We start from the raw sequence: 12,842 nt of genomic DNA on the forward strand, positions 1-12,842 counted from the left end.
TATTTTTCTGCCCAACTATTTTGGGCACCTGCCCTGTGCCAGACAACATGTGCTTAATAGGGTCTTCATATAACACTTTGGAAAATCTATTGAAAGTGTCCAGGGATAAATTATTCCAGTAACACCAAGGGCTGGTGGGTCAAACCAAGAGGTCACTGTATGCTTTCATTAATATCACATGTGTTTTTCCAAAGTTGTTCCACCGGCAACAGCAGTTGAGTTGTACAATGAACAACTGCACATTACTATTATCAACCTTAACTATAAATCTTTGAAAATTTGTGTGCCATGTTTTTATAACCAAATTTGGGTCTATAATATGGCTGTGCAGTAGCATCTGTGATGCATTCACACTGATATTGCAAATATGACAGTCGCCAGAGACACCCTTCTCAGAATTTTCTAACTGTGGTACCCAAGTCCTGGCCCTGCCTGTTTTGCACACGAACGTGATGAAATTTCACCTGGTGAAAGCGTTAAGAGCTGTAAAGAGTGTTGCTGGATCTCCAGGGATGTGTTTTCTCAAGGTGGTCCTTCTTTTGACAGATTCTACGTTTCTATATCGTTTAGTGCACAGGCAAAACACGAGGACAGCTTGTCACAACCTGAGGAGGAGCTGGTGGGTCATAACTGATCCATAGATGAAAATTTTCTGGATCAGGCATTCCTTTTGAGAGCTCTTTGTAACCAGGAGGTCTCTAAGATAACAGTAGCTATATAAAGGAGACAAATAATGTAAAAGAAGCGGAAGAGCCAATGTTGAACCATATCACCTCCTAACACGCATTAATAAGTCATATTTTATAGAATTTTTGGAATTTGTAGGCAATATCCTAACCCTTTTATGGAGATTAAAATATAGGCCTACTTTTTATTTCATCCAATGTTCTTACCGAGGGTTGCATCTGACCTGCAATGGGGGCTGTTAATTCTTACAAAGAGCAAAACAAATAACAAAATAACCAAATGGCACCAGCCAACTTTGGAATTCTTGCAAGAATCTGGATGGGGATTCAGAATTCTAAACATAGTGTTCCAGGGAACCATGCAAAAGGATCAGCGTTGACAACCAGTTGGAACTTCCCCTTTCTATTTTAATCACCCGATCACATACAGGATAGTAACATGTCAAGAAGATGACTTTGACCAACTGTTATCAGGGAGCCTGATAGGTGGCTCTTAGAGCCACAGATGTGTTAACACTGGGTCTGGGTTATTGTGAAGATAGAAATTCGTGGGAATCCAGGAGAATGCAGGAGACTGCCCTGGATATATGTGCACATGAGAGGCAAAAAGGCAGAGATGAGTGCAGGAAGCCAGAAGGTAGCAAAAAGCAGAAGGTGGCATCAGAATTTGAGATACGGGGAACTAGAAATAGGGAAGAACCAATGGCAAGAAGAGTTTATAGGACTCATTTGATTTAACCTTGGGTAGGGTACATTGTTGGCTTCAGCAACAAAATCATCTGCATTTGGCCTTCAAAACAGCCAGAAAAAGCTTGAGCAGAGGAAGAAACATCTGGGATGGAGATGTGTGTCTAGGCAGCCATCTTGCGGGCAGGTGTGCATCTCAAGGTAAGCGAGGCTGTGGGGGAGAGAGTGGATGTGGGGAAAGTGGGTATGGGACCCGGACTGAGTCAGGAGGATGCCTGCAGGTAAATGGTGGGTGAAAGAGGACAGCTAAATGAAACACAGAAGAGGGTTTTCTAAGAAGTGTATGTTTGCTGAGAAATATAAAGTGTAAACAAAGAGGGGCTTTTTTCAGTGAAGAGAGATTATAGAGGCAGGGTGATTAGAAGTGCCGATGGTGGCAAAATCACTCACTGGCTTTCAGCACACTGGGTTCAGTGGTGACTGTGGAATGAAAGCCCTGGGTCTTTTTCTGCCTCCATTTCAGACAGGTTTCTTCTCATTTTCCATTGTGCACTCATAACTCTATGGAAAAAAAATCTCAGCATCCACAGTAATCAACTCCCTGCACTAGATCCTCAGACCTCTTCTCATCTAGACTCTCCTCGGTGTATGACACTTGACCACTCTCCTTTCCTTAGCTCCTCTCTTTTCTGGGATTTTGATGTGCAGGCGACTCCTCATTTTCTATTAACTCCTTGACTGCTCTTCTAGGCACCTCTAGCCTCTGTGTCCTCCAAAGTCGTTGATGTTAAAGTTGCTCAAAGATTTATGCTTGTCCCTCATTACTTTTCGCTTTGTATTCCCTCTCTGATCTCACCTGCATCTTTGATGTCAAAGACCACCAAAATAATAATTCCCCTAGCCCGCCCTAATGTCTCTTTGGAGTCCATACATTCAGCTGCTTACCTGACCTTCACTGCGATGTCTCAAAGTCTCTCCCAACTCATCATTTCCCAAGCCAATTCAAGTTATCCTCCCCGCAGACCGGAATGTGCAAGCTCCAGTCTTCTTCCTCTGTTCCATAGTCTAGTAAGTGGCACCACCATCCCTTCTGCTGTGCAATTTGAAAGCCTCGGCTCTTTCCTCATATCTGTTCTATCACCAAGTCCTGCTAATGTTACGTCTTAAATACTTTCCTCCACCTCTGCTATCACCACTTTGGTTTAAGCTACCCTCATCTATCACCATCTCTATTGAAATCACATTATTACTGATTTTGCTATTTTAAACATTGCCTTGAAGTTCTTTGATAACATCTCCCATTGAGAAGTGAAGTGTAGGTTCTATGCCCTTGAAATTGGCTGCACTTGGGGCTGCACTGACCAACAAAGTCTCATTAAAGTAGGATTGTGTCACTTCAGAGCCGGGTCATAAAAGGCAATGCAACGTTATCTTGCTTGCTATAACACTGATGTTGGAGCCCTGAGAAGTTTAGATGGCCATGCTCTCAGGAAGCCAAGCCACATGGAGAGGTCACATGTGGGCATTTTGGTCGTCAGTTATAATTTTTGCACTATCTCAGCCAAAGCCCAGACAAGTGAGCGATCAAGTCTTTTAGAGGATTCCAGACCCTAGCCACCAGTGCCCTCCCAGTTGAAAAGTCTTCAAGGTAAAGTTCCCAGGCATCGTGGAACAGTGGCAAGTTATGCCCCTTCTCCCTCCACCTTCTACTCTCTCCACCTTCCGCCCCACCCCTGTCTGCCCAAGTTTCAGAAATACTAAATCAATCAACATAATAAAATGATTGTTCTAGGGGATGAAAGTTACAGCACAGGGAATATAGTCAATGGCATCACAGTAGCATTTTATGGTGACAGGTGTGGTGAGTGTAGCCTGACATATAGACTTGTCCAATCACTATGTTGTACACCTGAAGCTAAGGTAGCATTGCATGTCAACTATACTTGATAAAAAAAGAAGCTGAGAAATTTGGGGGTGATTTGTTGAGCAGCAAAAGTAACTGAAACGCTGATATATCCCAGCTATGTCTGTACATTTCTACATTGTTCTTCACGCTGCAGAGCCAGAGTAATCTCCCTACTTAAAACCGTTCAGCTGTGTCCCACTGCTCTTAAGCTAAAGATGGAAATTCTTAACGTGACCTCAAGGATTGAACCAAGCTTCTCCACCCTCGTCTTGTAGCACACGCACAGCCTTTGCCCTCTGATTTCAGTTCTCTGCGTCCCCCACCCTCCTTCCTGCCATGGTGCTTTGCACGATTTCCATTGCCTGCTCTATTTGTTGTTGTTTGTTTTTATTTTTGGTAAATGTCTCATTGGTGTCTGTTTCTTACAATAGACTGTCAGCTCTACTGGGGCAGAGACCCCATGTCTGTTTTTGCTCCCAATAGTATTCTTGCTGCTTTGCATGGATCTTTGTTTTTTAATTCACATGACATCAGTATATCCTTGTAGGATAAAGGAATAAACTTGGGAGGTTTAGTTACAAGGCCAATGTTTTTAACCATTATGATTTATTGCATGGATTTAGGCTATGGGAGGGGTAAATAGATGAAATAGTTACGTCTATTTTTTAGGAAATTGCAGTCTACTTGGGGGCACATCAAAGGGCAGGTGCATCAATACTTCTTATGGTTAAGTGTCTCTGATAAGACAGACACTATACTAGGTGCTTTCTGTAAACTATGGTATTTATTCTTCACAACTCCTGTGAGGTAGGTATGGTGCTTATTCTTTTTTCAAATTTTTAAAAACATCTTTAGTTTTGGGAAAGAGAGAGAGAGAGAGAAAGCAGGAGAGGGGCAGAGAGAGAGGGAAATATAGAATCTGAAGCAGGCTCCAGGCTCTGAGCTGTCAACACAGAGCCCAGTGTGGGGCTCGAACCCACGGACTGTGAGATCATGACCTGAGCCAAAGGTGGACACTCAACCGACTGAGCCATCCAGGTGCCCCAGTTCTTATTCTTATTTTACAGACTGGAGAACCAAAGTTCAAGCAGGATTTGAACCCAAGACTTTGATCCAAAAATGAGGCTGAAAAGATGAATTTTTTTCCTGGTAGAAAATATTTTAAGGACAGATGTGGGAAATAAAGCATACTGAATCAGATTTTCAGGCTAAGGAATTTTGAGTTTATTCTGTAAATAGTGGTGATCTAAAAGATTTTGAGCAGGAGACTGCTGTAATCAAAATTGATTTTTCAGTCCGTGACAGAGTATCTGGTGTTGGACTAGCCTTCTTACCACAAATAATTAGAGAAGTGGAGAATACTTACGAAAAAAAATTTGTCAGACTTTGGATAGCAGGCACATTACTTGAGCCAAAGTGGAGAGACCTTATTGAAATTCTGAGTAGTAAGCAGAGGTAACCCACCCTGAGCAAAGTCTACTCTAGACCCACCTGAGTAAAGATTTATGATAAATTTTCAGAGGATTAAACAAATCCACAAGTAAGTTTCACAATTCAAGGAAAATAATAAGACACATAACAGCATAGCATTCCAAATTCTCAAAACATAATAAAAAATTATAAGATATTTGGAAAAGCAGGAAAATGTGATCCTCAAACCAAGAGAAATAGAAACAGATCTGAGAGAGATGATAGAATAAACAAAGATGTTTAAAATATCTATTTTAATTACTTTCCAAGCTTTAAGGAAAATGTGACCACAGTAAGGATCAAATAGGACATCTAAATAGGGAGACAGCAATGAAAAAGAAAAAAAAAATGAACCAAATGGAAGTTTTGTACTAACAAAATATAATATCTGCAATGAATAAGTCATTCAACGGGGTTAACAGTAGATTGAATCGTGCAGAAGAAAACAAAAATCAGGGAACTTGAAGACAGGGTAGAGATTGTAGTATGTAAAGGAGGAGAAATGGTGGAAAAGAAAGAAAAGATATTCAGGGATTTGTGGGACAATATTGAGAGTCTAACACAATATCAAGAGTCTCAGAAGGAGGAAAGAGGTTTAAGTACAAACATATTTAATGAAATAAGCATGATAAAATGTTAATATGTGATGTAAAAAATAAATCCACAATTCTCAGAAGCTCAGCAATACAAAACAATGGCAATGCATCAACTTGTTGAAAACCACTGATACAGAGAAATTTTAAGCCAGAGGGCAGGAAAACATATTAGTTATAGAAGAATGGTAAAAATGATTGCTGTGTTATTGTCAGAAGCAGTGCCAGCCAGAAAATAATGAAACAACATCTGTAAAATGCCAAAAGAAAAAAAAGAAACAGCTAACCTAGAATCTTATGTACGTGGAAAATATCTTTTAAAAAGGAATGTGAAATAAAAAAATATTTGTATGCAAAGCAAAACTGAGAAAATGTATTACCAGCAAACCTTTGTGAAAAGGCAGTTTAAAGGAAGTTCTTCAGGGTAAAGGAAAATGATGGCAGGTGGAAACTCAGATCTGCATGAAGGAATGAAGAGTGTAGAAAATGGTAAACATGTGGGTAAATACAAAATCATTTTTGTTTGATAGTGGATTTAAAGCATAGTTTGCTTTTTAAGGGAAAAGTAACCGACCATGTATTGTAGGGCCTCAATTCATGTACAAGTAATGTGTATTATAACAATGGCATAAAGGGGGAGATAAAATATATCACGTTAGTGTTCTTTCATTTTATCTACATGGCATAAACTACTTGAAGGTAGACTATGAAGAGTTACAATGCATATTGTAAACCCTAGGAACCCACAGCACCAATAAAAATAAAACAGAGAAGTTGAGATCATAAGCCAATAGGGAAAGACGCAATATTAAAATACTTAATCCAAAGGCTGCTAGAAAATGATGAATAAAGAACAATAAATAGGAGACAAATGACAAAAAATAGCAAGATGATAGACACAAGCCCAACAAGATTGATATTTACATTAAAATATTCATTTTTCCAGTGAAAGACAGAAATTGTTAGACTGGGTAATAAATAATACCAATGCCAATAATACCTATTTCTGGCGTCGTTCAGATAATACTCATGTACTTACTAAGTAAATCAAGTCATGGTGGCACATATCATCTTGCACGGTGCTTCTCTTGAATGAGAATATCTGTGCTAACAATGCTTTTGATTTCTTCTACTGCAAAACGACCTTGCAAATTCAAAACCAATCTTCAGTAATTCAATTCTGCACGTATTTGAAAACAAATATTAGGAATGTGTATAATTCCATGTAGCTACCACATCTGTCTTGAAATAAGGTTTCAAAGTAATGAGAATGTCTAAAACAAAGCATTTGGCTATGGAAACATTGGGATAACAAACACATTTAAAGGATGTTGTAAATTCTGGCTCTTTACCCAATAAAGATAATCATTTTGAGTGCGACCTGAATAAATATTCACAGTTGATTCAGTAATATGGAGCTAGTAACTGGATAAAAAAATAGGCTTATGAAGATGGGGGAAACTAATGGGAATTCAGTTCACTGTGTGCATGAAGCAAATAGAAGAAAGACATGTGAGTGTCTAGGCTATCCATAACATTACCAATGAGTAGGATCCCAATCTACTCAAGATAAAGTAATTATACTACAGAATCATAGAATTTTAGAGTGATTAAAAAAAAGAAGGAAAATAAATGCACTAAATCCTGCAATTGAAGAGAAAAATTGTCACTCTGGGTAATAACAGCAAAGCCCAAGTATATGCTATTTAAAAGGCACAAATTTAGTAAAAAGACACAAGTAAAATGAAAGTGGAAAAATGGAAGAATTATACCATATGAACTCTATCAGAAAGCTGGAGTGGCTATTGTAATGTCAGACAATGTAGATTTTAGGACAAGGAATACTACCAAAGAAAGAGACATTTCATAATGTTAAAAAGGCATTCATCAACAACAACAAAAAAAAAAAAAAAAAAGAAAAGAAAAGAAAAGAAAAGGAACAACTGTAAAAGCATATGCTCCTAAAGCAGAGTTTCAGAACACAGCGAACAAAAATTTCCAGAGAAGAAGTGAGAAATTACCAAATCCACCATCACAATTGGAAATGATTTTAATTCTCTTTCAGTAATGTATTCCTAATCATAAAATACACCCAAAACACCCAACCTCTTTATGGTATAAAAAGGTTGGGTTGATAACAACAAACAATTGACCCAAATGACCTTTACAAACACTTCACCCAGTAACCATGGGATAAATATTCTTTTCAAGTGCACATGGACCATTTACCAAGATAAAACTATATTCTGCATCATAAAGCAAGTCTCAACATTTTAAAAGTATTAAAATTATACACAGTGAGTTATCTGGCCAAGAGAGAATTAAATTAGAATAACAAAAAGATATCTGGAAAATTCCTAAATTATTTGGATTTTTAGCAATGCATTGTTGTATAATCAGGGGGTCCAAGAAAAAATTACAAGAGAAATTAGACAATACAGGGAACAGAATGTGTGTGTGTTTATATGTATATATTTGTATGACAAAATTAAAGCAGTGCATAGAAAGAAATACATAGTTCTGATTTATAGTACTCATAAGTTATGCTAGAAAAGGAAAGGATTATAATCAGTGACCTAAACATCTAATTTAAGAAGATAGAAAAAGAACTATAGTTGACCCTTGAACAACATGGGTTCGAACTGCCTGGGTCCATTTATACACACTTTTTCCCTGTATACAAATACATTATAGTACTGTAAATGTATTTTCTCTAACCCTGCATTGTTCAAAGGTCAACTGTGATCAAACCCAAACTTATACTTAATGGTAAAAAGGTAAATATTTTCTCCTTAAGATTAAGAACAAGCAAGATACCTGCTCTTCCCATTTCTATTCAATATTATACTAGAGGCCCTAGTTTGTATAATAAGACAAGAGATAAAAGACATAAATATTGGAAAGGAAAAGTAAAATTATCTTTGTTTTCCAAAGAAATAGGTGTGTATGTAAAACAAAAATCACTCAAAGGAATCTAAAACATAAAATCTTCTAAGGCTAATAAGTGAATTTACAAGGTCATAAGATATAAGATCAATATATGGGTATAACTGTTTTCCTATACTGACAGTGAACAGTTAGAAAATAATTTTTTTAAAGAATATGGGGTGCCTGGGTGACTCAGTCGGTTAAGCAGAGGGCTCCTGGTTTCTACTTAGGTCATGGTCTCATGGTTCATGAGTTCGAGCCCTGTGTTGGGCTTCCCACTGATAGTGGAAAGCCTGCTTGGGATTCTCTCTCTCTCTCCCTCTCTCTCTATACCCTTCCCCTGCTCTCTCTCTCTCAAGATAACTAAACTTAAAAAAAATATTGTTTACAGTATGTGTAAAATCTTTACATTTCAGATTACAAAACACTGTTGAGAGACATTAAAGTAGATATAAAAAATGAAGAGATATATAACATGTTTATGCATTGAAAATCTAAAATTACAAAATGTAGCTCCCTTCAAATTTATCTACTGATTTAATGCAATTCCAATCAAAATTCCTGAAGATTTTTTTCGCAGAAATTGGCAACCCGATTCTATAACTCATATAAAACCATAAAAAATCTATAATAAGCCAAAATAAATTTGAAGAAAAAAAAGTTGGAAAAGTCATAATACCTGATTTTAGTATTAGATCCACATGTATATAGTTTTGACCAAGACACCAAAATACTTTATTGAGAAAAAGATTTAACAAATAGGAATGTAAGAGCTAAATATCTCTACAAAAATCTACCTAGATTCACATTTTACATTACATAAAAACTTTAATTTAAAATGGATTGGAGGGGCACCTGGGTGGCTCAGTGGGTTAAGCGTCTGACTTCAGCTCAGGTCACGATCTCAAAGTCCATGAGTTTGAGTCTGACAGCTCAGAGCCTGGAGCCTGCTTTGAATTCTGTGTCTCCCTCTCTCTCTCTCTGCTCCTCCCCAACTTTGTCTCTCTCTTTCTTTCTCCCTTCCTCTCTCAAAAATAAATAAACATTGGGGCGCCTGGGTGGCGCAGTCGGTTAAGCGTCCGACTTCAGCCAGGTCACGATCTCGCGGTCCGTGAGTTTGAGCCCCGCGTCAGGCTCTGGGCTGATGGCTCAGAGCCTGGAGCCTGCTTCCGATTCTGTGTCTCCCTCTCTCTCTACCCCTCCCCCATTCATGCTGTCTCTCTCTGTCTTAAAAATAAATAAACGTTGAAAAAAAAATGTTTAAAAATAAATAAATAAATAAATAAACATTAAAAAAAACTTTAAAAAAAATTTAAAAAGATAAAATGGATTGGAGATTAAAGGTAAAAATTAAAAATATAATACTCCTGTAAGAACAAAGGGAAAAATTTCACTCCACAACCTTGGAGTAAGCAAAAATTTCTTAGCGAGGATCCAAAGAGCATCAACTTGAAAAGAAAAAAATATATATATTAGGCTTCATCAAAATTAAAAACTTCTGCACATAAATATTCACAGAAGCATTATTAATTTATAATAGCCCAAAGTGGAAACAACCCAAATGTCCATCAACTGGTGAATGGAAAAACAAAATGTGCATCCCTGCATGGAATACTACTCAGCGATAAAAAGAAGCAAAGTCCTGATCCATAGTAAACATGGAAGAACCTCCCAGACATCCTACTAAGTGGAAGAAGTCAGGCACAAAGACCACATAGTGTGTTTCCTTGTGCTTGGAAGGTCTACAGCAGGCAAATCTAGAGACACAGAAGGTCGATGTGGTTGCCAGGCACTAGGAGTGGGCCAGGGGGTGGTTCACTGTAAATGGGCCTCAACTGTCTTGTTAGAGTGAGGGGCATGTTCTAAAATTGGATTATGATGGTGGTTGCACAATTTGCTAATTTCATTGAAAATCATTTGATTCTAGGGGTGCCTGGGTGGCTCAGTTCGTGAAGCGTCTGACTCTCGATTTTGGCTCAGGTTGTGATCATACGGTTGTGAGGTCAGCTCTACGCTGGGTGGGGAGCCTGCCTAAAATTTTCTCTCTCTCCCTGCTCTGTCCCTCCCCTGCTCTCTTTCTCTCTCTCTCTCTGTCTCTCTCTCAAAAAAAAAAAAATGATTATACGCTTAAAATAAGTGAATTCTGTAGAATTAAATTACGCCTCAATACAGTTGTTAAAAATCATTAGAAATCGTACAGACAATGAGTTAGAAGAATTAAATGAGAGGACAGGACAGAAGATACAAATGAAAGCACGTTTAAAAATGTTTCTACTGCGCATGTATAACCCATTTAAAAATTAAACACATTTAAAAAATGCAATGGCTTTGGGGATAAATAAAAAATGATATTACTGATAGCATGAAATATAAATACACATCAAATGCTTGAACAAGATCTGACAGACTTCTGTGATTAAATCCCTAAATGTATAAAATCTCTTTAAAAAGCATGAAAGAGGACTTTAATCCCTGGAATGGCATGCTGTGTGTCAGCAAAAGAGCTCATCGTTGTAAAGATATCCATTCTCACTAAATCAATTTATAAACAAAATCAAAATTCTGAAGACTTTAAAAATGAAACCAAGAATCTTGACTCTAAAATTCATCTCTCCCTATCAAATACGCGCATGGACTAAATAGACAGCCACTGCTCTGGTAATTGACAAATAGAACAATGGGAAAACATTTCCATAAGAAGACTTGCGTCTGGAAACAAGTTCAAAAATTGGAACAAATGAGGAGGAGGGCTCGTTATTGAATTTGATTTTACTGCCAGACCAGTAAAAACAAGTTTCAAGCACAGATTCAAGGTTAAGTATACAAGGAAGAGAGAGGATGCGGCACACTTCTAACCCTCATGCCTACTTTCATGTCACACTGGGTTGCCCCTGAGTACAGCGATGTCTCTGCCAGCCTTGTCCAGGTGTCCTACTTCTCACATCTAGGCTCTGAAAGGGCCAAAACGAGGGATGAGGTGGGGACCACCTGGCAGGGGAATGGGTGGGTTGTGTTGACTGCCTTTACCTGCATCCGGAGTCTCTGGGAGGTATTTGGATCTCTGGGTCTTTTCCCAGGAATGCTAAAGTCCTAGCCCAATGATCCTGGGATCTGGAAGGTGCTGCCCAAACACCTTAATCCCTCATTGGGGCAGCCAACTTTGCCTTTTCTGTACCCTTTCAGAGCCCAGTTCACAGAGCTGAAATCATAGATCCAGTTTAGTTATGGCCACTCCTAGAGAACCATTAGGATCCAGCAGATAATCAATCAATCAATCAATCAATCAAAACTTCTCATATTGGAAGACAGTGAATGTTAAGAAAATGAATAAGCAAACGAGAGAACAGGATAATTACTCACAAAAATTCAGATTTGATGGTTTTTTATCTATACCTATACCTATACCTATACCTATACCTATACCTATACCTATACCTATATGTATATCTGTATCTATATCTATATCTATATCTATATCTATATCTATATCTATATCTGTATCTATATCCATCCAGAATATATACATGTTCCCTTTGACTCCACAGTTCCATTTCTAGGTATATATTTAAGAGAAATGAGAACATATATTCACAAATAGACTTGTACAAGAATATTTTTAGCTGATTTTTTTTCAGAATAGCCCTAAATTATGAACAATTCGAAGTTTATCCATAGGAGAACAAATAAACTGATACACATCAATATAATGGGATATTACTCAGCAATAAATAGGAATTAACTACTAGAAACCCATAACAACGTGGATAAATCTCAGAAACATTATGGTGAGCAAAAGAAGCCATGCACGAGAGAGTACGGAATGTCTGTTTTATTTATATGAAATTCTAGAGCAAGTTGAGACTATGATGCAAGAAACCTGAGCAGTGATTTCCATCAGAGGGCAAGGGGTTGGGAGTAGTCGAAATTGACTGAAGTGGTATGGTAACCAGCCTCCAAGATGGCCCTCCATGATTTCTCCCCTTGGTTCCCTCCCATGTTGTACCAGGTTTGGTCTGTGTGACCAAAAGAATAAAGCAAAAGTGAAGGTGTGGAATGCTTCTTCTGAGTTAAGGTTATAGCTTGAGTCTTATAATGTCTCTCTCTCTCTCTCTTTTTCTCTCTCTCTATCCCTCCCTGCCTCTCTTCTTCCTCTCCTTCTCCCTCTCTCTCATTCTCTCCACTACTCTGGGACTCTGCTTCGTGTTGTGAACATCCCTGTGGAGAGGCCAGCATTGGCAAGGAACCAAACCTCTTGCCAACAACTGAGCGAGCTTGGAAATGAATCTTCCAGTTTCAGTCAAGTCCATAGGGACTGTGGTCCTGGTCACCTGACTGACTGAAGCTTTATGATAGATGCTGAGCCAGAATCACCCAGCTAAGTCACTCCTAGACTCCTCGCCCTCAGAAATCATGTGAGGTAATAAAACAGAAAGCTTGTAGCTTTACATTGCTAAGTTTGGGGGTAACTTGCTATTTAGCAAGATGTATCTAGTACAGGTGGGCGTAGGGGAGCTTTGGGGGTAGCAGAAATGTTCTATATCTCGACGAAGGCATCGGCTATTCAGGTTTATG

The 12,842-nt window shown here is 38.3% G+C and overlaps 1 protein-coding gene across 2 annotated transcripts in view; it reads left to right on the top strand.

Annotated features, from left to right (window-relative positions):
• The first annotated feature begins 1,143 nt into the window (after positions 1-1,143).
• Positions 1,144-12,842, top strand: part of IL1RL1 (interleukin 1 receptor like 1) — a 70,365-nt gene continuing 58,666 nt past the window's right edge. Inside the window, exons 1-2 of one of the 2 annotated variants that reach the window (XM_086701430.1) lie at positions 1,144-1,574; positions 12,494-12,687. The gene's annotated coding sequence lies outside the window, so the exon portion shown is untranslated. The remainder of the gene's footprint in view (positions 1,575-12,493; positions 12,688-12,842) is intronic. The other variant, XM_086701429.1, reaches the window with a different exon arrangement.

The sequence above is a fragment of the Puma concolor genome, chromosome A3 (genome assembly GCF_028749965.1).
Source record: "Puma concolor isolate L17-30 chromosome A3, mPumCon1.1.hap2, whole genome shotgun sequence".
NCBI lineage: Eukaryota > Metazoa > Chordata > Mammalia > Carnivora > Felidae > Puma > Puma concolor.